This window comes from Pogonomyrmex barbatus, unplaced genomic scaffold, assembly GCF_055798465.1.
Source record: "Pogonomyrmex barbatus isolate J1 unplaced genomic scaffold, ASM5579846v1 scaffold5, whole genome shotgun sequence".
Lineage (NCBI taxonomy): Eukaryota > Metazoa > Arthropoda > Insecta > Hymenoptera > Formicidae > Pogonomyrmex > Pogonomyrmex barbatus.
Genome location: NW_028297149.1, coordinates 9785637 through 9812376, shown reverse-complemented (window position 1 = coordinate 9812376; position 26740 = coordinate 9785637). Strand labels below are relative to the sequence as shown.

Here is a 26740-nt window from a genome sequence, read left to right as displayed (position 1 = left end):
TCGTGCATGTCGTTTCGGAATTATGTAAAATACGTCGAAATCCTAGCGCACTCGGCGTTAGCACGATCACGACGCGCGTTCCGGACTGCTGCACTGCTGTCGAGCGTCCGAGCTAAAACGCGGTTGTAACTCATCGCAGGTTTGTGCCCCCGTCGTGCCCCCCCGCATTTAACTCACGCGTATGTCACTAACCCTCTGTGATGTACAACGGCTATACGTCGGCTTTGCCTAGGACGCGATTACGCGCTAATGCGTTTCTCGGCGTTGCGTGTACGCCGCCGCTATATTATTTGCGGCCTGCGGCGACGAGGCAATAATTGACATGTCGAAATAAACGAGACTCTTGTCAAAATTCCCGTGTGCACATGTGAAAGACTTTGCCGACATAACAAAATTTATGTCGCGACAAAAGAGAAGGAAGGATCCCTTTTGGATCTGCATTTGAAAGCTTTTTGCAATTATTTTGACTTACCGACAAAGAGACAACGTTCCATATTGATATCATCATGTCGATTGACATACAATATTGTTTCAGAGATGTAAAATTTATTTCGATGGAGCGTCAAAGTATCAAAGGCGACCCTTTACGATCCCTTACGGCGCCACGGAGTGAAATTGTAACTGTATGCGGAACGTCGCGGACATAAATAGCGAGATAATGCGCGTACGCGATTGCGCTTGTAACAATAAACCGACCACTTATAAATTACGGACGCTCTTTTAAGATTCGCGTAAGCGAGCGTTTCGCGCGGCGACCTCTCCACAGTGGGAGAAAAAGGAGGCACGAGAAAGGAAGCATCCCACCGGAGGAGAGAAACGGGGGAGGAGGGAAGAACAACGCGATACGGGCTCACGAATCGCCGTGGCTCGTTGTCAGATCGTTAGGGCACTGCTCGCGCACGGCCGCATAATTAATAGAAAAGTACAAGCGACAGCGGCATGCGGTGGCGGCGGCGGCGGCGGCGGTGCGACCCGCGGTACAAAAGTACCCGCGTGAGATGACGGTGGCAGATAATTGTGACAGGGTACACGGTCGCCTAAGTCGCTCGGAAATTCGCGGGGGGAAACGAAGCCGCGGCAACGGGATTAGCAAGAGGGGAATGGCGCGATCGGGCGCCCGCGAAGAGGTGGTCGAGGAGGAAGAGGAATTGGAAGTTAGGCACGACGTGCGGAGACGGCGACTCGCGTATGTACCATACTGTCGCGACTGTATACGGCCGCGAATGCGTGACAAATAAATGCCTGCCCGCAGCGAAGCGAACGGGAATTTGCATTCGTACGCATAATGCAGCCGAGAAGCCACGCGTTGCTCGCCTCTCCCCCGCCTCTCCTCTCGAGAGATTTTCTCGTTCTTCCTCTCCGCCTCTCTTTCTTTCTTTCATCCTGTCTCGTGTGTTATTGTGTCGTCTCGATTTTCGTCGAGAAGATAATGTGAAAATTGTGGATAAAAATACGATTTGTTTAATTAATATGTATTCGCGATACTAACAATGAGCGTTGTAGAAATAACGAAATGAAAAGATAAAGTTATATTGCAAGTTAAAGGAAATAATTATTAACATGCGCGAGAGAGCGGAAGAAAAAAAAATGAATAACGTGCCAATGAACGAGAAAAACATGTTGGTGCATCCACGCATGTTAGATAGCAGTATTTATATAGCATTCAAAATGTATAAAGATGTCTGTGTCGATTGACGAAGAGGACCTGCGTCCCGACAGGCAAACTTGTAATCAAGATCGAACGCTCGGAGGATGACAGAGGAAAAAGAAACAAGCGCATTAATGCATCCGGGAGTTAATTGAACCTCCCGCGTCAAAATCGTAAACGTGTCGCTGACGTATCTCGCATAAATAATGGATCATCCCGAGCGCGTTAATCTGTAAAGCCGAGTGTTACTAAATAAGTACAACATTATTCCGACGGTCGCGACAAAAGTATTGCCCGGGCAGTTATAATTCGCCGTACATAATCAGAATAACGCGCAGCAATAATTCACATACCGCGAGTAATTATTATTGCCGGGCCGCAATTAGTTACTCTCTGGTGTGATACTCCGCAACATTTTATTGCTGATTTATCGTCGCTCGCGTGTTAAGGAAACGTATCGCGCGCGGTGCCCCGGTGCCCCGGTGCTCGTTTCAAATGATCAAAAGCCAGTTCCTTATTAAATAGGATTATTTTTATGAAGTCACCGCGCATGCGACTTCTCACGCGATGTTATGAACTCGGGACCGATGTTATGTCGCTCGTTATAATTATCGGAATCGTGCGATATTACGAGCTACACGACGCGCCTAATTAGCTCTTAATCCTGCGTATAAATTTACGCAAAGGGGATAAAGGGTGTCGATAAATTAGAAATACTAAAAATTCAAACTGCATATTAAAAACATATTAAAATTTTTTATAAGCAATTTAAAGAAAATTTGCATTATAGATATATGACATGCGTCATTGATTTAGAGAAATATTAGTTTTAATTCGTTGAATGTATATATATATATGTTTAATAAAATTTTTTATTTTTTTTACATACATTTTTATATAATTATTTTCGCTTTTTCGGGATTGTCGATTGTTGCGTATTCGGTGAAATTAGCAACGCGTATCGTATTCGCAGTATTTTTGAGACAAGCCAACGATAATCGAGGGAGGGCGCGGTGGCACAAAGCACGGAGCTCTGTGAGTACGAAGCTGTGTCGAAAACGAGCGGCTTCGATACCGCGAGATAGGAGGACCGAATCCGAACGTCGCCCGGCAACGGCGCAAACGAGCGTGAACCGCGGACCGATTAAGGGGGCAGGGGGTTTGTTACGATGCGGAGCCATCGTACTCGTTTGCCGCGTCGCGTACGATGCCACGCCGGCGAATCTTTACGGGGGTTTTTACGGCTGCTTTCAGATTTCGCTAACACGTTCGGGCCGCTCGAGTGACGCTGGCCAGAACGCCTGGAATGTCACACAAAGGAGAGTGGCGGACGCGCCGGGCTTTCTCCCTCCCGTTTAAATTGCTCGTAAAGAGCCGGACGATATGAGCCTTAATGGCCCGCGGTTACGACCAACGCTGAACTAGTTATTGTTTTCGTCGTCCCTCGATCTTGTAGACGGGCTCTCTATTTGTGTCTTTCCCTTTTCGCAGCTCTTCTTGCGGCGGAATGCACCGAGATTTCGACACGAGGGGAAGGGGAGGGGGGGAGGGCTACTTAAAATCACTTTGGTACCATTTATCTCCGAAGCTCGCGCGCGTTTCACATCCTCCTACATTTCCCCCCGTTCCTCCTTTTCCTTTTGTCGTTCCGCTGGCCCAAGAGCTATGTGGGAAGGAAACACGCGGCGCGCTGATAGAGAGTGGGCACATTCGGATGTGGAACGAAAAGTAAAAGAGAAAGGTGAGAGATCGGTCCGTGGCGTTGTACGGAACGACTCACTTATGGTGAAACGTGGAATTCCAGAGATAAGGGGGCGGCCGGAGTGCCGGGATATTTCAATTTCGTGCTGCTTATCTCACGGCTCCGTTGACTCACCGAAGTAAGGAAGCGTCGTTTTAACGTAATTACCGACAAACAAGTTGCGATGGATGAGCCCGTCGAGATTACCACGAATGAAATTCGAACGGCCGCGGCTGCGGCCGCGACGAAAATCTCTCGAAAAAGCCGGCGTTCGTTTGTACAAATCGTCGTACATCGGCTTACCTTCACAATCGATAAATCACCACCTCCCCTTAAGCCGTTCGGTCGCCCTCGTTAAAATGCCGACGTGTGTTTATTTTCCTGCTTTCTCACTCGACTTCACGCGCTTTGACGGCGTGATAAAGTGCGTCTCTATACAGCTCTATACTTGTAACAAACTAATGATAATAAGCCATTTGACTTCTAAAAAAAAAAAAAAAAAATGAAGTTAAATGGTCTGAGATTCGGTACGATAATTAATTCAATTCACGCTTCCAGGCAACTGTCCATGTTGCGTGAAATGTATATTATTATCGAGCATCATTTTTCTTTTGCTATCAGCAGTAATATAGATTGAAATATAGCATGTCACATTGGATTAGACGGCCGACTTTCTCCCACAAAGAAACGTCGAAAGACACGAGCGGAAAGCCATTGACAGCCCGATCTCACGTTTCTAGAGTTTATCATTTTCTCGTCTCAGATTGAATTTTCCGCCTGCTCTTATCTTATCTTCACGAATATTACATTAGCCATTATGTTAGCGATATTTATACGTATTTTCGTCCTTCCTTCGGTCCTTTCACCGCGGTATTTCAGGATACACCGTGCACACTCGTGCTTTTATAGATTCTCGATGCGAGCGTAAATTAGAGGAAAAGAGAGGGAACTTAGAGGCTCCGGGGAGAGAACGCCGTCCTCGAGAGACCCGCGGTCGGCGTGTAGGCGCGAGGAGGTAAAGGTGAAAACAGCCGAGGCAGTTAGCGACCAGGTGTTATCTCGGCCTCCGACAGAGACGCGCTACGCCGCGAGAAAAGAAGCTCCTCGAGCTGCTACACGCCGCGTTTACACCACGCCCCGATGACGCGGTCGTTGCACGCACCGAAATCTACGATGCGCGCGCTAAACGCATTAAAATTTCGGTAGCGCTAATAGCTATTAATTAAACTTTCCCATGGCAACGCGGCCGACGTGTCGCGTCGCGGTCTCGCTCACGACGGCGCTAATCTCTCGCCCGTCCCTTTGTTGGAGTCGCGCGGGCGCGAATGAAAGGTGTGAGCCGCTCGTAAAAGAATGTGCGAAAGAAAAATTAACGCGATGCACGTCCGCGGCGGGGACGCGATCACGTCTCGCCGCGGGCCAGCCTCGGCATTAAGATTTTAGGTCCGAGATTAAAGCGTATAGCGCGGCCGATGTTTCCCTCCGCCGAGCGTTCTCTAATTCGAGTTATTCGTTTTCGACGGTATCGACGCGCCGCTTGTTGCTCGCTGCGATCCTTAATTGGAATCGGGGTCGTGCCCCTACCTCTCTCGCGAGCGGTGGCGAGGAACCGACGATCGCGAGACTTTCCTGTTTGGGACCCGACGAGCTGAATTTTTATTTCCGATCTACAAATTAGCCGGGTTGTTTCTTCTCGTCGCCGCAACATTATACCATCGATATTTATTTGTTGAAGACCGATAGATCTTGGTCTACATCATGGAAATGTATGCATATCTAAATGCATAATGCACAATGTTGAAACTTTATTAGATTATATAGTATAAGAATGGTTATTATAAGTTTTATAATCCGACATAAAACATATATAGCTCGATTTCTTCGCTTTCTTCGAACTGTGCCGTATGCTAATATTAACAAACTCTTTCGCCGATGCTGTCGTTAACCGAGCAAATACTATAAAAGCCGTAAAAACGTCTTTGTAGACGGTGCCGAGGGGATCTTTCGGCCGCGACAGTCGAGTTCGCTCACGTTCGCCGCCTAAATCTACACGAGAGAAAACCGCACTATTTATCGAGGCATGCGCACGCCGTCCAAATGTCAATCGGCTTCGCGTTGCGTCGCGTCGTGTCGCCTTGCGTTGCGTCGCGTTTGCTTCGCATACGCGTAAATCCACAGAAGACCGCAGGCAGGTCGGATCGCGGCTCCGGTCCGAGCCGAGAGGAAGGACCAGGACGAATCGCGGGTCGTCGATGATGCGCCCGAAAGCGGGTACGCGGCGGCGCGCGGTCGGCATTCGCTGTGTTTACAGGAGTCGGCGGGATAACTTCAAATATTTGGGCTTTTAGACGTGTTTGGAGAGAAAAGACAGAGGCCGCCTGCTGAAATGACGTGGCCCCGGACCGTACGGAAACATGAAACGGGATGGATCTACCCGACCCTCGATCCTCCGCACCGCGACCTTATGTTTGCTCGTAAGAACTAATCTCGATCCTCCACTCGGATCGTATACCACCGTCGTCGAGATCGTACAACGCGCACCGCCTTCGCAAGAATTTAGTCTCCGAATAGATACCTCTCTATGGCGTGCGACGCGCGCGTTAATTAGCGGTTCGGAGAGAACGAGGATGGGTATTCATTAATTTCGTGACAAATGAGCCGGGCTGATAAGCGCATACCGCATTTAATTAATTCCCGCCGTATCTACCCGCCTCGCGAATTTTCCGCCGCTCGTTACGCTCCGTCATTTCATTAATAAACGCATTCGCTTAGAAGGAGGATATCGGCGCACCGGTGGCCGACGGTCGAGCGTTCCGCAAATGTTTCCACCGGAGAACAAATTAAATCGCGCAAACCTCACGCGCGGGATCTTAAATAGCGCGCTCGTCGTCGAATTACTTATGTAATGGCCACGCTCTTGTTCGCATGTTATCGCTATGATGAAAAAGAGGAGAGGCCTGTCTTTTCCCCCCGTCGCAACATCGCATGCTATTATACGTTTTCTCGTTTTCCTTACCCACCCCGATCATCCTCCTGCCTCCTCTATCTTCTCCATCTTATTTTATTCGGGCTCATCGTTGTTCTCTTACCGCCGGTTACCGGTGCGCTTCCATCATTCTCCAGAAGGGCCACGCCTGCCTCTCCCTCGATCCTATCTCGCGCCCTTCCTCCTTTTTTCTCCGTACCCCTCCTGACTTCGTGTACCCTCCCCTCGTTTAATTATCTTCGCGCTGATTGGTAGCGAAGAATTTCGCATCGGGTAATTTCGATCCCTTCTCACCTCCCCGTCCTTCCTCGCGTCCTCTTTACCTTCTTTTATCCCTCTCCTTTTTTGCGGCCTTCTATCTCTGTGTCCTCGCGATCGTTATTTCCTTGTTTGCGTGCATATATGAAATATCGCAATTTACGCGTATAAGTGTACGCGGCATGATTCACCGTCGTCCTGTCAATATTTCGGCAATCGGCGAAAGTTTTGACGGTGAATTTTTTTAATCGAGTCGTTTTATGGTATTCGAAGTAAATATAAAGATCGATTATTAAGATAAGATTCTTTCGCTCTCTTAAACTGTTCGCCGCTCGATTATCTTGGTGCGATCGTTTCGCCACTTGAAACCGGATACATAAGACCAGCGTGGCGTGAATAGTCACTTCCGGCGACGTGGCATAAGTGAATTAGCGAATACGACGGTGCCGTATCGGACGCGATTCGCGAGAAAGCGCATCGGTCGATCGGTTACATACCGTGGATTTATGTTAGCAGGCACTCGCGATGGACTTGGGGTCCGCCCGAGGAACATAATACAGATAATAGTTAGGTATAAACTGTCAGCGGTTAGTAAACCGTTGTTAGTTTCGCGGCATTATGCGCCTCTAAGGTGTCGAACCTTTCCGTCTCGTTCGTGCTTCCCTCGTGCAGGCCGGGTAAAAAGTCATCTGTGTAATCGCATCATTAAAGCTTTACGGTGCTACACACTCTATCTCTCTCTCTCTCTCTCTCTCTCTCTCTCTCTCTCTCTCTCTCTCTCTCGCGCGCGCGCGCGCGCGTTCCGGTTATTTTTAGTCCAGGAAGGCGGATGCAGGGACTCGCGAGGCGGCTAGCGCGTGGTTTAGAAGAGCCTAGGAAGCTACCGGCATCATCGAGCAACGTTTAAAGACTATAATTAGACCGGCGGTATCTTTCGACACGGAGTTGCCTATGTAAATCTCCCGTGACGCGTGTGAAATCGAGATCGATTCCGCGCCGGTAGTAAAGAAATCTCGTTTGATAATTGCGAGCGAGATGAGAATGGCGCGCGGTGAATCCCCATGCGATGCGAATTAAAGAACGAGTCCCGGGGGAATGGGATTGTACACATGGAAATCCGGCGATGGGAAAAATGTATATTAATTTCGCCATTAAGCGATCGGTTACCGCACGCTCGCACGAAGACATATTGAGCCGAGTATACGTGGCGGGCCGGCGGCGTAACGGGATCCGCGGGATGAGATAACGCGGGTATGCGGCAGAGAGAACGACATACCCCATCGTATTACAACGGGGTTATCGTTAATTAATGGGGGAACCGCTGTGCCTCGGTCTCACTCGCGTCGCAACGGTAACGGCAAATTACACCTCGGAGTTTCTAGAGATACTCGCGCGGAGAGTCGCGGGAAGTGCGCGATTTTGCACGTCGTTTATGAAGATCGAAACTACTGCGAGATCGCGAGAGGCGCTCCTCTCCCGGAGGACATTCATGTAAATCGAGATTAAAATCGATCGGCGAGCACGCGCGCCGGCGAATCACGCGAAATTAAGATCGACCTAACCTGTTCGCGTTAGCGACGTCGCGCGACATCGGCTCGTGACGGTATATAGCAACCACGGTTAGGGCTGTCCCGGCTCTCCCCCCTCGGCGCTAATGAAGCTTAGTATTCTCGTGGAGGTTTCTTAATGGCCGGCCGCTTCGCGCGCTATCGCACGACTGTACTACAACCGACGATAGTTACGCTACGCTGAACTAGCGTGTACGGTATTAGTTGTTGCTAATGAAACTCCGTTTATTATCGCGTCTTCTCCCCCCTCCCTTCGATCTCTCTTCTATTTCCCGACGCGTTGCATCCCCACGCACTCGCGTATGGGGGGGGTATGTGAGGGTACTCTGCGCGTACATAATCTCTCTCTCTCTCTCTCTCTCTCTCTCTCTCTCTCTCTCTCTCTCTCACGGAGTCAACACGCGGTATTAAACAGTGACATAACACGTGGTAGTATACCATGAGTCAATTAGTTAGTTCTGCGTACCACAAAGACGGTGCTTCATAAGCGACGGTTAACGCTACCAGGACGCCGGGCGATTTACATTGGTCGCTGCTAATGAAGCTCGCGCCGCCGTCGCTATCATACATAATAGTTTGTTAGTCGCCACTATGTTATGGTCGCCCGTAACTAGCGGTTGCTCGGCGCCGCGTGGCGAGCATTATCCCCGTCGACGCGCTCGACAACAGCGTGTCGGAGCTGCCACGAAGGGATAATCCTCGACTTTGCGACGCTGTAACGATTCCCCGGCGGAAACGGAGACGCTGCGTTCGAAGTCGAGGCGAGGAGTGATCCAGCAAGTAACGTCACCATGAGAAAGATCCCGATCACTTTTCCCCCGCGGCCTTCCCTCGCGCATCGATGTCGAATCCATTGTGCCCTGATTTGTCGTGCCGCGATCTTCGCGCTTCTCCCATTCGCTACGTGCGTCCACTCGAGCGTTACGTAGATCGAAGCATTCTCTTTCTTGTTTTTTTTTTTTATTTTTCTTGTTTTATTTATTATCTTTTCTTGTCGACCGGAAACAACGGGACTATTTTTCCTCTTTCTGTCTTTCGCCTTGTTATAATGATGCTCGCAAATATCGCCATCATCATCATCATCATTATCATCATCGTAATCATCTTCTTATCCTCTTGCCAATCCTATAGTTTAACATCTTCATCGGTGCGTTAAAAATATCGCAGGAAAAAAATCGTTTATAAAGAAATAATAATAATCGTTTATATCAGAAATGATGCTATCTTAGTAATTAAGGAACGATATAATAATTAATTACGCTCGGTTGAAGAGAATATTATTGCGAAGAAACCGCAGGAAAATTTTGCTTTAAAGTACGTTTCCTAACGACTGCCTATCAGCTTAATTTACTACGAAATATATAGTTCGTACGTATATATGTGCGTATAGTTGACGTTCTTATATACCGAAATTAAGTGCCAATATCAATCACGAAGCTGTTTCCTTTCGCGTAATAGATATGTATACTTTATTATATATTACCGCCAAGCGAAACGTGATTAGGAGTATTGTCAAGAAATATTAAGTAACATTGTAAATGCTGTACAGTATTAATATATTGTATATTATATCTGTGCGAAGATCACGCGGTAATAATTGTTCAAATCCGCATCACGAAGGGGATAGCTGCAAGCCAAGGAGGGAGGGTTGGGAGGGCGCGTACCCGTATATGCTTTAACATCTGATTCGAGGGCTTATTATACAGATCGCTCCAGTTGCACCTGGTACGCAGATACTCCCGTCCGATAACTAGCAATGCGATAGGTGTAATTAATACCCGAGGCGTAGAAAATAAAGGAATGAGGCGCGTGATTTATATCGGCGTAGATGCGAGGGGAAGTGAGCTTGGCGCGAAAAAATGCGTCTTCAGTGGGATACACAAGTGGTAGTTAGTAATTGTTTTCCAGCATGGTGGCGCGATGGCGAGGGGGAAGCGTGGTATTTAATTTGCCAATGAAACCACGGGCATGGAGACGATTATTGAGCAACTGGGTGTGTACGAAAGATTTTCCAACCGTTGCGACGAAATTTCGCGAATCATTATTGAACCGCGGTCGGGGTGTAAAATGAAGTAAATTAACGGCTTGGCCGATGACCAGATTCGAGTCTCCGCCTCGATCGTCATTGCGCATCGTTCGGCGTATCTCTCTGCGGGACGGGGAGGGAGTGGAGGGAAAGCGGAGAGGCGCGCGGCCGCGATCGTGGATGGGAGTGCGAGTCTTAACCAGCCCGATCTAACCAGCAACTAGTAATTACTCGTAATAAATCATTATTCCGTCATTATTGTTTAATTATAATCAAAATCGCGACTTGAATATTGATTAAACCGCTCATGCTGCACGTTGTGGAGGAGGATCCGCGCGGCGCAGCTCTTCCCGCTTCTTCCACGTTCGCGGAGAGGATTCATTAATTTGCCGAGGGTGGCCGCATAGTACGCCGCGTCCCATGCGCTATTCCGGGACTACCGTTCGAAGGTGAACGATCGGTAACGTCGTACACGCTGATGGGAAACGAGTGGCGAGACGAAAAAAATATCCCTCTCATAATCGTCGACAAGAGATGGGAGTTACTAGTAATCGAGTCGGCGGTTCGCCAAAGTTACCGCCACAATACCTAGTACCCAGTTTCAAACGAGACTCTCGTCGCCGTGTCACCGTGATGAAATTTGTTATTGTGAGCCGAACTCGAGAGCTACGTATTTATAGTCACGTGACCGCCGTTCGCTAAAGCTGAATATCAATCATTGGAAGACGTTCGAGATCGCGGTCTTTCCTCTCGTTCTTCGTCGAACCGTCCGTTTCGTAGGAGAGGAGCGAGCAATGGAGGGAGAAGTGTCTTCCTTCATTGCCGTGCAGCAGCCCGGGAGAAGAAATATTCCCGTGCACGCGAAGAAAGGGAGCACCGAGGGAGGAGGATCGAGCTATCGACTGGAAGCTGAGACGAGACGCCGGGAGAAAGAAGGGAGAACGGGAGAGGCGCGTATAGATCCAATCAAGTATAGCCGCTCATAATTCTCTGTTGTAATTATTGCAGAGTCTCAGAGGGCCGCGCTCAGGCCAAAGCGATCCTCTTATTTTATTGATTAAATTGCTATTACGTTATATATATATACGCAAGGCAGCGCGCCTCTCCCTCCTTATCTCTCCTTTCCTTCTCGTTCCCCTCCTCTCCCCTCGAATTTGCCCATGACGTATATGCAACGTGCACACATGGTACGTTGTACACCCCACGTGTGATGCCGCGGCGCTGATCCACGGTTGAGGAACGATGCGGCGAGGAGGGAAATTCTCATAGAGGCAGACGAAGGAGGAACCAGATAAATATGTCAGAACGATCTGAACAATGAAAACAACGAATCCTGATCCTCTCGGACTCGAAGAGGAACTCGTGTAAAGGATAACCCCGCGAGGTTCAGCGGATAACCTCGCTCTACAAGAGAGAGAAAGAGAAAGACTTGAAACGGAGTGGAGTAGAAGAAAAGGTAGAGAACGGCAGAGGGGGGGGGGGGGGCGGGGAGGAGACACGGTGTGGCGGAGGCTGCAGGTATTAATCGTTCTCACCTCGGAGGAGGTGCGTTCCCGCTTGGATTCCTCATCAGGGCCGACGCCTTTAGCATCTATCTTCCTCCAGTTCTATCTCCCGTTTTCCTTGTAAGGACAACGACTGGATTCGACGGCGAGAAAAATCACGGGCGTCAAGGGAGACATCGCAGAAATTCGATATCTCAGAGGCCTCGATGTCGCAGTCTATAATTATTCCGTCTTCCGTAGTCTCCTGCCAGCAAATTGCCCCCTCCCCTCTCTCTCTCTCTCTCTCTCTCTCTCTCTCGTCCAACGCGCACTCCTGTTCTATCGTGTCCTTGTCCTCGCTGTTCGTTCCCCGGCCGGTCGTAGAGCTCTTGGAGCGCGATGCAAAACACGTAATCCGATATGTCCTACTAGCGCGGAGATAGAGTCACTTGCTCGCGGTCTCTAGACGACGCCGCGCTTCTCTCTCCGGCGTTCTCGCTCGCTCTTGTTCGCAGGATAAGACAAATCGACTCGGTGATGAGTTGTTCGTAAAAAAGGTGCGGCGTGTCCGTGAATGAAACACCACATGGACGGGACTTGTCGCGATGGCGAGAGCGACGCGGCCCTGCAGATAACGTCCGTCCTCCTGGCAGCGATCGATCTTACGTTTTGATAGTTTTCATCGCGCTTCTCGTGCGTCGTCGAGAAAATGCAGGACGCTGCCGCTGAGGTGGATTCCACGCGAGAGTACAGGATCGCATAGAAATCGCAGAAATTAGCATATCTAAGCGGCAAATATTATATTATATGAGGAAAGCGAAGTGCGCCCGCGAGCTGATGAACTCGAGATTGTGATACTTTGCCGGTTACATTAGATACGTTCGGTAGTCGCTGTGAGAAGTACGCGCATTTCTACGTTTCTTGCCGCACTTATGATCTTAATTAAATTTTATTTACTCGCCGTATTTCTTTTTTTCCTAGCTCGTTCGTTAACATTTATGTCTATACGCGAGCGGGAAAAAATGTAACTGGCTGCAACGACGTGCGTGTACTTTTGGCATGCGTTTAATCGAGCTATCTTTCCGCGCTAATCTTAAGTTAAGGTACGATGTATATTTTTTTCTCAGACCCAGAGTGAGACTCTACGACGCGACACGGCGAACGCGCACTTCAATCGCGTCAGCCGCACGTCTTTGTCTTTATCTCTCATCTGCTCGGGGCGGATGCTCGGCGCGCTAATTAGGGACGAAAACTCGCTCGCCTATTTCCGCGATCTTCATCGACCGATCTTTTGCTCATACTAATCGACTAAAGTGTGTTTAAGAGACCAGCCATCGCCATCGTTTGTTATGATCAATTTTTAGACTTGGCAAAACTGGCGAAACTGGCGGAAAACTTGCCTCGGGATAAGATCGAGGATTGGATATCTCCGAGATCTTGGCTCGCGAAGCCGCTCGGAAAAATAGTATGCGCTACGCGGCAAATCGAAGTAGTATTCTCGAAGAGGCCCCCACGTTTCCCCTACGCGCGATAATGACACCGGGGCGGTGCCGCGCGTCGTAAAGTATCGCCGCGCGAAATTTATGGGGGTAAGGTGGATGCATTTCTCCTCCATTTCTCTTTCCATCCTTCTTTCACCTCCTGTACTCGCGAATGACCGTCTTATCGTACTCGTCTATGGACATACCTACAAGAGGGAGTTCGAGACTAGGTTCTAGCCGGGTGATCGTCCCGGTTAGCCCGTTCGAGGAGAGTTCCACGTAGGCCAGTGACCCCATCGCCATCGTCGTCGTAGGCCGATGCGTGATCGCTGAATCGGGCTCCGTGTCCCATTGTTCGTTATGAGCGAGTGCATCGTATTGATTTACGATCGTGCCGGTCTACGTGTGGTGTCGCATCGCGTCGTTTACCTCCCGAGTTTGCGGCATTCGAAGTAAAGTCCTCGCCGGTACGACAGGTGACATGTGCATCTCCCATTACTACTGCATCGTATCGAGTAAATTAACGATCAAGGGTTATAATTCTTCCATTTCGCTCGTACGCACGCGCAATCTGTTGTACAGTTACTCGCTAATAGGTATCATTTGTGCCATTTTATCATTCATATTATAAGTATATTATAAGTAATCGTGCTACCTTCGCTTTATTTATCCGGAGGAGACAGATTTGATTTACATGAATATGACGAGACATCGTCAACATTTATATGGGGGATTACGTAGAATTACGTAAACCTGTCTCGAAAGGGGAAAAGTGAATATCGGCGGCGCGAATTCTCGCTACTACCGCATAGTAATCAAGTCGTTATAACACCAAAAGGGTATACATTATGCGTTGCCTGCTTTATAGCGGAAGAACTTCCAGACGTTTAAGATTGGTATTCCGTGTGGTATTCATTTGGTTCGCATTGCGTGGACGAGCCCTTTCCACCGTTCTCTCAGTTCGATCCACCGATCCATCAGAGGTATCGGTTGTAATGAACAGTAGGTAGGCGTTTTGCGTGGCAGAATAAAATACTCGTCGATATATATAGTATGCGCTCGTCGTATACCATCATACACGCGAAAATCTTCCTTTCGAGTGGAAAGATTACGATGCGAAGAAGAGATTGGCAAGGGGGGAGGGGGGAGGGGAAGAAGACGGGGGTCCAACGCTATCGAGCAAAAACGGCGCAATTTTTGGCCGGGTTGGTGGCCGCGGAGGTATGGATAATACGATCGGCCTTCTTATTTTTATGGAAGAATTTACCCACGATCAACATCGAGAAAATGAAGAAGGACTCAAGGTATTGAGGGGCAGCCCTCGTAAACGGTGCTCCACATAATAACGTCGATACGGGCGTACGCGCAAGCACGCTGCTTATAATTCGGTAAGACGTGAACGGGGGTAGGGCGAGAGGGTGATAAAGGGGGTGGCCAGAAGTACGACTTGACCGCGGGACCAATGACGAAGGAAGTAGCGGAGGACGGGGATTGGCAGGGTAAAAACGCACACACGTGCGATCGAAGGGGCCCCCGTCCGCGCATAATATCCGCGTCTGTATACCGATCGGGGGCCCGGGCTAATCAGACGGACATAATTGATCTCACTTGTGATCTTGAGATTCGAAAGATCACGGACGGAGAGAGGCTCGAACCAATAATTATTGTTAATATCGGCCGCCTCCCGTCCCGCTTCCTCGGCTGCCGCCGCGCGGTCCTGACTCTCCTCCTCATTTTGGCCAGCTATATATCCCTAACCTGGCGACGATGCAGCCAGCAACTTCGGCCTCCGTTCTACCTTCCTCCCTCCGTCTCTTTCTCCCTGATCCCTTTTTTCCAATATATGTGTCTTCCTTCCCTCCACTCCTTCGCTCTCTGCCGGCTGCCTTCCTCCCCCCCATCCCGTTCGCTCTTTCCATCTTCGGGTATCTCTCGCCGATACGTCCTGTGTCCAGAGCTTTTATTTATATTAATTTCGCGGGCTTTTTGCTTTTCGATGGTTTCGGGGCCCCGGAGGAAATATAAAATAATAATGATAATAATGAGCTATTTTGCGCGTAATAATACGGTAGGAGCCGGGATACGCCGTGGAAGCCGCGCGATTCGCCGGGCTAATAATGTTGGACGCTGGCTCGGCTATATCGCGCAGCCTGGACCCACGTAGTTTTCTTCGTTCGCACACCTCTCTCTCTCTCTCCCCCCCTCCCTCCCTTCCTCCCTCCCTCCCCCGTTTAACAGCACTTACTCTTTTCGCGGTTGCTTTACATTTTATTTTTATTTTGTGCCTGATTTCTTATATTTCACCGATAGTTGACAAAAAATCTATTACATTAATTAGACACAGTGAAGTGTAGCGTTAAGTTTTCATTTGGACCACCGCTGCATGGTTAAACATAAATCGCAGCTCGCAAGTTGATTTTCTGAATTCACGGTAGTAGCGGGACAAGCGTAACAGAAATGTCGTAAATGATCAACGGCTCGAATGTACACACACGCGCGCGCGCACACACACACACACACACACACACACACATACACATGTACACAGGCACACATAAACCGATGTGGTAATCGGCGATGTAGAATCCTATACTCCGCCTCCTGCCGAGCAGACCATACGGTCTCTAAGGATTTTATGGCGTGGAATGGGATTTGGGTACACTTAGCGGTTATAAAGCGGCAAAGGTGCAAAGAGCCATTCGCGGCCATCCCTCCAAGTTCTTGGATCGGCATCTTTTATCCCGAGGAAATCCGCATTAGGGGATAACGAAGCTTTTACAAGACTACTCCGCCCTGTTACCGCCGGCGGCGTTCTTCCCCGTCGTTACGCTTCTGTATGTTGTCGTCCATCTTTTTCGCAATTCTCACTGAATAAACGTCTTGGAAATTTGGCATCTCAACAAACCCAAACAAAGGTGTTTTCAATTTATGTTCAGTTTAATGGAAAAGCTATAGTAAATATCTTTTTTTAATTTAATTTAATTTTATTTTATTTTTTTGGAAATAATCTGTGTTGATACAAATTTAGACAATTCGCGCCGACGTGAGACTAATAATAATTATTACTTAATTCCTTAATTAATATCAAGCAGAATAAATATATTACGCAGGGTTGTTGGAAGAGTTCTAATTATGCGCAAACGAGCTACGACTCCTCTCCGTGCGGATCGCATCATAACGCCGTCATAAACCATTCCGTGAGTTCATTTGGTCTGTCCGAAGAACGCTCGTATTTACTAGATACGGGATCTCGTGCACGAAACAATAAGCGAATCCACGGCATTGATCTGGCACGGCAAGCGGGACCGGTGCGCTCGTCGACCGCGAGAAGGAGGATACGAGGCGAGGAGAGAAATAAGAAGAAAAGAAGAGACGGGGGAAGAAAAGGGAACGGGGGGAGAAAAAGAAGAGGAGAAGGAGGCTCGGTCGAAGGTTACGACGTTCTCGGTCTTGTTCGGCTCTTCGACGTAGGGCGCGAGAGAGTGCCTTGTACCTCACACCCAATCAACTTAGATCCGCGGTTTCAGATAAGATTCTCTCCCTCTTTTCCCCGCATCTTTCACCGTTGAAAGCCGGCGTGCACCACGGTGTATACGTACATGCACGCCATCAATGGTTAACCAGCGACGATGCTCGCAGGGGCGGCCTGCGAATACTAAGTCACCGGGCGTAAAATATATTGAGGGGGTATCCTCCCCCCCCCCCCCTCGGTGGCGCTCCGTTGTGTCCTTCGTCCTCCGCATCGAGAACTGACTTCGTCCTCTTCGTCGGCGTATATACATGCACCCGAGTAACGAGCTTTCATTAGCGACGCTGTAGGCTAATGAGCCGTGTTAGAGCCGTGTTAGAGCTGCCCCGTAGACGGCTTTGTACATCGGGATATCCAGCGTCCTGATTTCGTCGTTGTTCCTCCGGTTGCTGTTAACCGCTGGCTAACTCGAGGTCCGCCTTCCACGGTCCGCTTTCGACGATCGTCCCGCACAAATTATCTAAAAGAAACGAACGAAATGAAAGAAGTACGTCGCTGAGATAAAAGAAGGGGACTCGTTTCTTGCTCTCATATTGCTTATAATCATATCGCGTCGTCGTTACCTCGTGGTAACTATTAGCCTACAGCATTATTCCGTTCCCATCAATTCTCCCTAACGAAAACATCTCCGTCCGGTAACACGGCGGAGTCGCCGGCCACGATTATCGAGGGGTCAAATCGCGCGACATTGGACGTCGATGATGTTAAATTGAATTAAATTCAGAGGAAGGCAGGCGCGCGACCCTTCCCCTGCGGTCCTCCAACCCTCCAACCCGCCGCACCGGCGATTCACGCACGTACGCGGATACGAAGGCGTGTACGCATATACATACGCACGTGTACATTCGCGCGCATATTAAACATCCGACGCAGAGTGAGGCGTACAGGCGACAGGACGACAGGTCGACGGGGTGAGAGAGGGAGACAGACGTAGGGAAAAAAAAAAGGAACACCGGAGAGAGGAGAGAGGAGAAGGTCGGCGGCGCAGCGGGCATTTTATGGCGTATATGCGACATGAGCAGGGATATTGAAAAGTTTGATTGCCCGTCGATTTAATTCGCCGCGTATTCGAATCCCATGGCAGCGAAACGGGACCTCCTGTACCCACGGACCCGGTTGGCCCCTTCTCCCCTTTCCCGACGAGCGGACCCCGCCCGCGTTCCTCGCGCCACTCTCGCGGAAATTGATTTTGCGGTTGTACAGCGTACAGGACGGCTCGGGCCTCGCCAGATCCTGAGAATTACATGCCGAATTCAAATGATATTCAAATTTCGCACTTCTCGGAAGGAGTCCTCGCTCGAATGGAATTTATTAAATATCGAAAATGTTTTATAAATACGATATGCGAGGCGCAACAAATATTTCTAAATGCAAATTGAAAGAAATTCTATCACTTGGGAAATAATTTGCATAATATTGCACGGTGGAAGCTGGATTTTACCAAGGTTACCAAGACGAAATTCACTACCGCGGTGACTACGATGTTCTCCAGTCTGGGATAAACTTGAGAAAAAGCACGGGGAATGCTCGTGCATGTATGATTCCTCGGATAGAGACGGTAGTCGCTTAACGATCGCGCTAAGAGCTTTAGTACTCGCCATATTGATTACCCGGATTGCCCGCTCTCCGTCCCAATCTCCGACGACGTCTTCTCGTTTCCTTTTATTTTCCGGCCGATCGTTTCGCGCCGCACGACGACGGCGAGCCGGCGTTGCGCATTCGTTCGCGAGATAACGCCGCGGAAAGCATCGGTATGATCGGCGCGTAATATTTCTGCGTCCCGCGGAGAAATCGTCTACGGCAATGCGAGCGACGATCGGCGCGCGATCATTAAGCCGTCTTCATTAAACCGGCTCGCGAGGCGATCGCTTGCGCTTTAATCTCCCTTTACCTTCCGTTTCTCGAACGGTTTCTCATTAATCGCGTCGTTTCCTCTGTTTTACAGGTAAGTCGCCAATAACGGACGAGGGAATTGCGCATGGAGAACGAAGAGAACGGAGAGGGGTAAGTTTACTTACGAATACAGGCGCGGCGTAAGGAGAAATAGCAGAAACAAGCGAGCGATTAGCGCGGAATCACGAGATAAGGCGGAGTCGCGATTCCAGCCGATCCTGTCGTGCGCCGGGCCTCGGAGCAGCTCTCGGCATGGGAGCGCTGGTATTTATGCTAATTACTGTCAACGTTAATTAGTGCCGGTGCCCCCGCGGTATTGGTCTCTCCGCGACTGGTTCCGCGACCGTGTGTTTCCCCCCGGGGAGAACGAGAGAGAAAGGGTTGTTGTGGAGAATCGTGGGCAAAGAAACGAAGCGGACAGAAAGATAATTTGCAGGGAGATCGCGATCGAAGTCGTTCTTCTAGCGGCCGAGGGGGAGGCAGGTTTACACTTTAACCGTATTTGTCACGATTCAGGTTTTCGTTTCGAACCTAGCGAACGTAGCGTTGTAATCTCCGCGAATTCCGAAGCGCTTTAATGAGAACGTCCGCCCGCGTTCGCGGTAACGACCAAGCCTAATTTCCTACGTGGAATTACGTGACAACCGGTTGGAACGCGATTGAAGGCGAGCATTAGACGCGCGAGGAAGTCACGGTCGTGTCACGCGACGATTTCAGCGGGATTCGCAAAAAGGCGTCGTTAGCGCGGAATCGTCGGAAACGGCAGAAACGCTAATGAACGGACGCGCACAACGGAAATTGGTGCTCTTGGATCCGTTGTCCGATGGCGCGCACGCCATTCGTTAATTTCTGACTCCCGATTTCCGTTTTCTTTCGTAATTCCAAATATTGCCTCGCGCTAATTCGCCAGCGATAAAAATCGCTCGCTTTCTTTGTGTTCGCGTTTATATTAAACATTTCGCAACGTTCCTGTTATACCTCACGTTAAAGTAGATAAGTAATGTACGAAGCAAATTGCACGTTCAATTTCCGCATACTGTTTCCAATTTACTTTCGCTGACTGTTCATAATAAGCTGAGATATACCCTCGTCAATATATCTTCATTTTCATCACGGTGCGAATACAGAAATCGTAGGCAGGCATAAAGTATCTAAGATAATTGGATATTAGAGGCCTTAATGACGCAGATATTAATGCCCGGTGAGAAGTACATAAAAGCATAAATTTAGCAATAAAGAAGAACGAGAATATTGAGTGGCCACCGGCATCGCTCATGACGACATAAAAATCGATGTCGGGTGTCGTCGAATTCGGCAAAGAATCGTTTATAACGGCAAACGAATTATCGCGATAATCACCATTTAATTATCTATCCTGTGTTTGAAGAGAGAAAAAAAAACGCAGCTTTGCGTTTCTATCACGAAAGTAAGCTAACAGGTTTAACGAGGAAATTAACTGTTCACTGATATTTTTTTTCTTCTCTATATATATCACCGTTTATTTTATAGTTTCATATTGAGCACAATTCCTTTGCAGATACCGTTGATCTATCAGCCCCGCGGATATCTCCTCTTCGCTTAAAGTAAATTCTAGATAAATGCCTAATAAGGTATATGCGAATTCACGTACATCGGATACACATTCCGTTATCGAGCAATAATCGACAAGTGTTTTTTTTTTTTTGTCAATTCCTTACATCATGTTCGCGATTTGTTATGCGGAACGTATCGTCGCTTACCATTATCATTTGCATATTTAAGATTCCATTTACATAAGGCGATGTTTCCTAACACATATATACATTTGTATATATTTCATAAAGGAAACTATCAGGTTATTTTTCTCGCGAGCGACGTCTCGCGTTGAAGAGGATTCCGAGACATCTTGCGTACGCCCGCGTAATACCTCGTTGTGCGTGACACATCCTCAAGATAGAGGTGTATTCGAGAGAATCCCGTGGGCTAACATGAGAGGAGATCGGCAACTATTTTCCCGCGTCTTTCGTCCCTCATGCGGGTGCATCGCGCGGGTGCATCCAGAAGCGTCTTTCCCATAGCGACAACTTCTCTGCCTCGGGGGTTACTTAAGATTGTTGGCAGGGGGATGAGGGGCAAAGGAATCGCTGCTGGTAGTACCGAATGATACCAGACTCGCGGATAGATCTACGTACGTATCTATTTGCGTATATAGGGAGGGATAAAGAGAGGATGCCGGAGGGAGATTGGACGACAACCACGAAGGACGGTTTATGATGCGACGCGATTCGAGTCAAACGCGCCGCTTGGTCGCTTCGCATCCTCTTCCCTCCGTCCGAATGGGACGAATGCGACTGTCTCTGTCCGTACGTTTACGCGGAAACCATCGGCACGGCTGGCGGAGAGGAACGGCCGTTGGGGGAGATCCGGGAAAAGACCGGCGGACAGCTCGATGGAACTCACGAGGCGACCGCGGACATATCTCCCGTTCGCCGTCACCGTGGAAATCTCGCTCCTCGCTGGACCGGAGAAGTTACCGCGAACCTCGCTAAATTCGTCGTATTCCTCGGTGCTTTGAGCTCGGCACGATGAGATACGCGCGATTGCTTCTGTGGGAAAACCTTAGGGAGTCGGAGATTTAAATGCCTTCTGACTGTAGACTCGCGAAACACGTGGAGGCCTTCTATTTCCTGTGCGCTGCGCGTACCAAAGGGAGAAGCATTTTATTTATAACAATGATTACATAAAGGATACAATGGGCGTCTAGAAAATAAAAATACGATCGATGCGCGTCCCACGAACAGAAAGCGGGAGCATAGAGACACTGATAGATCGTAACGGTCGTGCGCGATAGATGTTGTCAATTAGTCTGACACGATGTCAAACGAGGACACTAATTAATCGAAACGTTCATTAATGGAATGGTAGTCCGTAGCTTTATATACATGGTGTTCGGATACCATCGAACGATTCGTTACGCGGAAGACGCGGATCGATTGAACGCATATTTGTAAAACCGAAGGAATCAACTGACAGAACTTATTACCGCTTTATCCTTTATATCGCCCGATTATATCCGCCTATCTCATTAAAGCGGCGAGATCGTGTACCGTGCGTGTTCCGACCGAGGCACGCCGGACAGAAATCGTCGATTTGATATCTCCGCTGAAATTAATGTTACGGTAACGCTACACCGTTAGTCGTGGAATAACGCGTCTAACGCGTTTCGCCGGAGGAAAAAAATCGGAACTGTAGGAGCGCCTTAATAGCGAATACCAACGCGAACAACGGGGATCGTTATAACAATGAGTGACATGACTATTGCGCTTACTCGCGCGATAGCACGAGCGATTTTCCGCGTCAACCCCCCGTTGACGGCTGCCGCCGCGCCGATCGAAGGAAGGCCGAGAGAGAGAGAGAGAGAGAGAGAGAGAGAGAGAGAGAGAGAGAGAGAGAGAGAGAGAGAGAGAGAGTGAGGAGGCGAGATAAATTACGCGGAGATTGCCAACTAAATTAGCACCGCCCCGAGAGATATTTATATGGAATCGGATATATGGCGTTGGCGGTCGGGCGAGCCACCGCGTACGAGAGGCTGCAATCTATTTCGTCGACCGATTTATGACGTCTCACTTATATGGCGCGCCGACGAAATGCCCGCGACCGCAATTACGCTCGCGATAAGTTTCGTCCGGAAAGGAATTTCGCATCCTCGTCGTATCGATCTGTTACATTAAATACATTAGCTCGACGAATTCATCCACAGATTTTCTTAAAATCGATAGCAAAAAATCGCTTCATTCTCCGTGTTGTCCTTTTTCTCTTACTCTTCGTCTTGTTCGAATATTTTACGTTCCTCTCTTTCTCGTGTCTCGCTTTGAAAAAAAAAGGAGGCACAAAAGACAGATTCTGCGCCATTAATTATCGCGATCGGCTCGAGCGCGAGTCGAAAAGTATCCGATTACGGAATACTAACGCGCGAGAGGGAGAAACGAATGGAAGAAGTGGACGTTTCCACCTCGTGCCACGGACCCGTGGAGCTCAGATAAATTCGTCGTTCCGTCGTGCTGCGGACAGCACCGGCCGGCTTTACGAAGTAGATTTACGAAGTTCGGCGGTTTAGCGGCGGTGCACCGTTGCAGGCGCGGTGATGCATTGCGCGGATGAGCTTACCATGGGTGCGTGATAGGGTGACGGGAGAACGAAAATATTCTTGTTCACATAGACGATCTTATTGGGCATGAGGGAGTGTCGTATTAACACATTTCCATAACTGAAATCGTAGATTCCACCTTCGCTTGAAATGTAAAAATTTTGATATTAATAGTTGCGATGTTTGAACAATTTTTTTTTTTTTTATATTAAACGTGATGTTATAATAATGATATATTTATTGAAAATTAGATAAATATTCGGAGTAGGAAAAATCACGAGCTCATTATCGAGTTCTGGAAGTTCGAAATATTGAAACTAAGGCTTCTTGCTGTAAAAGAGAAAGAGAGAGAGAGACGGTCGAACGGCGTGACGCATACGCATACATGTACACAGAAAAGAACGAACGAAAACGCACAGAACAAATGAGCGTAAATAACCACCTACGCCCAGTCGCGACGCGTTCGACACCTTCCTGTATGCGAGCCTTCGGCCCGGGTACATCTCGATGCCATTATTTCATTAATTAGTGTCACTCGCGCTTACCCGCGGACATACGAACACGAGAAACTTCTGCGTGCGGGCCGTGTTACCGCCACCCGCTTTGTTCGCCTCCTCCATAAACCTTGCGCCGGGAATTCCACCTTCCTCTTCGGCGTCCCTCTCGCGTCTCGAGAGTCTCCTCGTTCCTCTGCCCTCTCCGTTCGTTCCAGCGCATTCGTACTCGCATTTTCCTCTCTTACTCTCGCATCGCTCCGGGATCGTTTCCACCTTCTTCCCCGCGTCGTTTGCGATCGTTTTCACCTATCGATACGGTCACGCCGGTAGATCGCGTCGATAGGCACCGATGAACATATTAGACTTAGGACGTGACGACGGGGCACTGAAAGTCCAGTTACTAACTTGATAGCCATATAAGATTCCCTAGTTTGCGCGACCGGGCCCGTTGTTCCGTTTCAGTAATATTTTAATGCACTCAATCGCATCGCACCGGGAATATCGCACCGGGATTCTCGTCGCGAGAATATCGCCCGGGCAGAAACTGGCCGTGTGCCACGAATCTGTCCTATACGAACGAGTTTGCGCTCTCTTATCGCGGTCGCATTCCTGCGCTGCGAACGAGAATTCCGAATGAATATCGAGCTGAAATGTCGAACCGCACCTATCAATTATGCGCCAGCCGGTGCCGCGGCCATCGCTCAATCTGTCTGCGAAAATTGAGAAATGATTTATGATAGAGCTGCGTTAAGATAATGTTAATGTGGCGTAACGGCCTTGGGCCGTTAGAACAAACACGCGTTTCCCGCGTTACGGTACATCCGCACGCTGTACATCGTACCGAGAGTGGCGTCACGGCGGCGGGTGGCGTCGAAATTCGACGACAAACAAAAACCACCAATTACGCGTGTTATTACCGGTTATACGCCTGACTTATTCATGCGTGCGCTCCGGGGGACGCGGGGGCCAGGGTACCGCCTGATTTCCTGTCGGCCCAACAGCGAGCGTGTCAGCCGCTTACCGACAGGATTTAATAACAGGTGCCGCGACTACAGTGTGCAAATTTATAAGTCCGGCCGTACTATCGCGGCCGATTATCCTTTCTATACCTACGTATTAATGAAGTATTTCTGCCGGCAATTATCGGTTACGGCACCGCAATTACGGCTGAGCGGCAACTTCTGCTCGACGTTAAAGGGCGGTGTATATTCCAAGTAAACCCGGCAGTACGATATCTGCCCGCGACATTTCTCACGGAGGATCCGAAAAAACTCCTTGACTCCCCTGTCGAAAACTCCCTCGCCCGGGGGCGCAGCCCGCGTTTCGTATCACGGATCGCATTGCGCGTTGGTTGATCTAACCCCTTTCCTCCTCCCTCCCGAATGTCGTTCGGGACAACGGAGAACTCGTCGGATACGTGCACGAGTTGGGTGCACCGCGATTAATATTGGTCTTTATTATGACTTCGATTACTTTTCAACGTGCTCGTGCACGGTAGCCTCCGACCGTCGAACGTCCTTTTCGTCTTTTCTTCTTTTTTATGCAAACAGTTCATTTGACGATAATCGGTTCGCCTGCGTGTACATGCTGCCGCACGCATTGCCTGCCGGCAGCACCCTCGAACGCGGCTTAATGCGCATCGCCATCGTACGACAGAGTAGTCAAATCGATTTCCGCTTATTGAGCGCGCTCGCCTCACGCATATCATTATTGCGCGCGCCAACCTCTCACGTACGTACGGTTTTACGGTTCTGAGCCGTGCAAATACGCGCCCTATCGACGTACGAGCGTATATACGGCCGTTAAGTCGCACTTGGGAGAGGAGACCGATAAAGATCTGATTTATAAGTGAAGGAATTCAATAAGCGCGATAGGGAGAGGCGAAGCCGCGAAAAGAATCTCTTTAGATACTGCCCGTGGAGATCGCGCGCGTTGCCCTCAGTGCCTAGGCTTTCGATTGTAAAGATTAAATAATTTCCTTTGTTTTTTTTTTTTTTTTTTTTTAAACGTTAATGCGCCTATATTTCACACGCGAGGATCAATAAAGATCGACATGACGTTTTATTTTGCGGTGGCAATGAGCGAAAAACGATAACGCCACGTCCAGTCCACGTCTTCAGAGGTCGCATTTGTTTTAATAATTCCCATGCAACGGCCCGTCGCCCTATGGAGGAGTGAAATGTAATCGTGCGGTACGAACGTGTACGTATCATATATACGACGGTAATATAAAACACACCTTGTATCGCGTCTGAGAGACGTAGACGTCTGGAAAGTGTGGAAGCTCACGGAGGTGCGTTCTCGGGGCTGACGTAAGGCAACACAGCTCTCCGCCCTGTGCGGGAGAGTCAATTGGTAATACGGCTGCACTCCGTAACGCAACACTTCTGCCTCTGGCCTCGGGGGGCAGCAGGCCTCCTTTCATTACGATTCGTCATGGTTTTCATCTCGCACGACGCACTTTTGAGCACGCGGCGACCTGCGTATCGATCTCCGAGACGAGGATGGGTCTAAGGTCAAGAGGAGTGATCGAGGATGATCTGTGAATCAACGAGATACGACGTTCGCGATGAAAAAAGACATGAAAACAACAAATTGTTTTTTTTTCCCTTCTTTCGACGAATTCGTTATGATTTTTATTTTTTTGTAATCGAAATATTTTATTATATGAAATATTATTGTTATTAAGAGTTATGTAAGAGTTATGTAAGAGTTTTCGTCCTGTGAAGTTATGCGAGTTATGTACGTATGTAATTCTTAGATAAAAGTTGAATGATGGATTGAGAGTGCAGAGTCGAAAGACGAGTGGTATAATGTATGGGCGACTACAATGCGGGCTCACGATCAAAGTTAAAAACGGGTCTTCTGCCGTGTCACGTCAAGCGGACGCGATCTACGATATCGCAATTTACATTCGGTCGTCGACTTTGAATCGCGCGATAGGGCAGGGGACTCGGGTCCGCGATCTTTGGCTGGATCATTTCCCGCCCATTAATCAGTCGGCCAAGAAAAATGACAATTGCATCAGGGATCATCGCAGAGGCCGCGAATTTATCAACGTAACCGCGAAATCTTTCTAGTCAGCTCACCGTTCGGCTTCTCGCGATGGTAAAAAAGGGAAAGGAGATATCGCCGATGCTCATTAATAAGGCAATAAATTCGGGAGGTTTATCACTTATCTTGATAATAATATCTGCGTAGGGACACGCACCGTTCAATATACGTACGATATACGGTTTACCGGCTGAAATTACACGATCAAACCGTGTTCAATTCGCGCATAGGCCACGGCGATCATGCGTCCCCAATTTATGATTCAGGAAGCACGGCTGTGCCAGCGTTGGCGGCGCAATCCGCCCGCATTTGCTCGCGTCGACCTCTCGCCAAACGAGATCGAACGGAATCGAAAAACTTGCCCTCTTCTCTGACCCAGCTTTCAAGCTAACGCGCGTCAAGAGACAACTCGAAATTGAATCATGCTCGTTATCTTGGGCCGAATGAAA

The 26740-nt window shown here is 48.9% G+C and overlaps 1 protein-coding gene across 6 annotated transcripts in view; it reads left to right on the top strand.

The window, feature by feature from the left end:
* ds (dachsous cadherin-related 1) overlaps nt 1-26740 on the top strand; it is a 305901-nt gene that overhangs the window by 124039 nt on the left and 155122 nt on the right. For 3 of the 6 annotated variants that reach the window (XM_089081632.1, XM_089081627.1, XM_089081631.1), the window contains exon 3: nt 18667-18725. The exons of the other annotated variants lie outside the window; for them this stretch is intronic. The gene's annotated coding sequence lies outside the window, so the exon portion shown is untranslated. The remainder of the gene's footprint in view (nt 1-18666; nt 18726-26740) is intronic. 6 annotated transcript variants of the gene reach the window in all.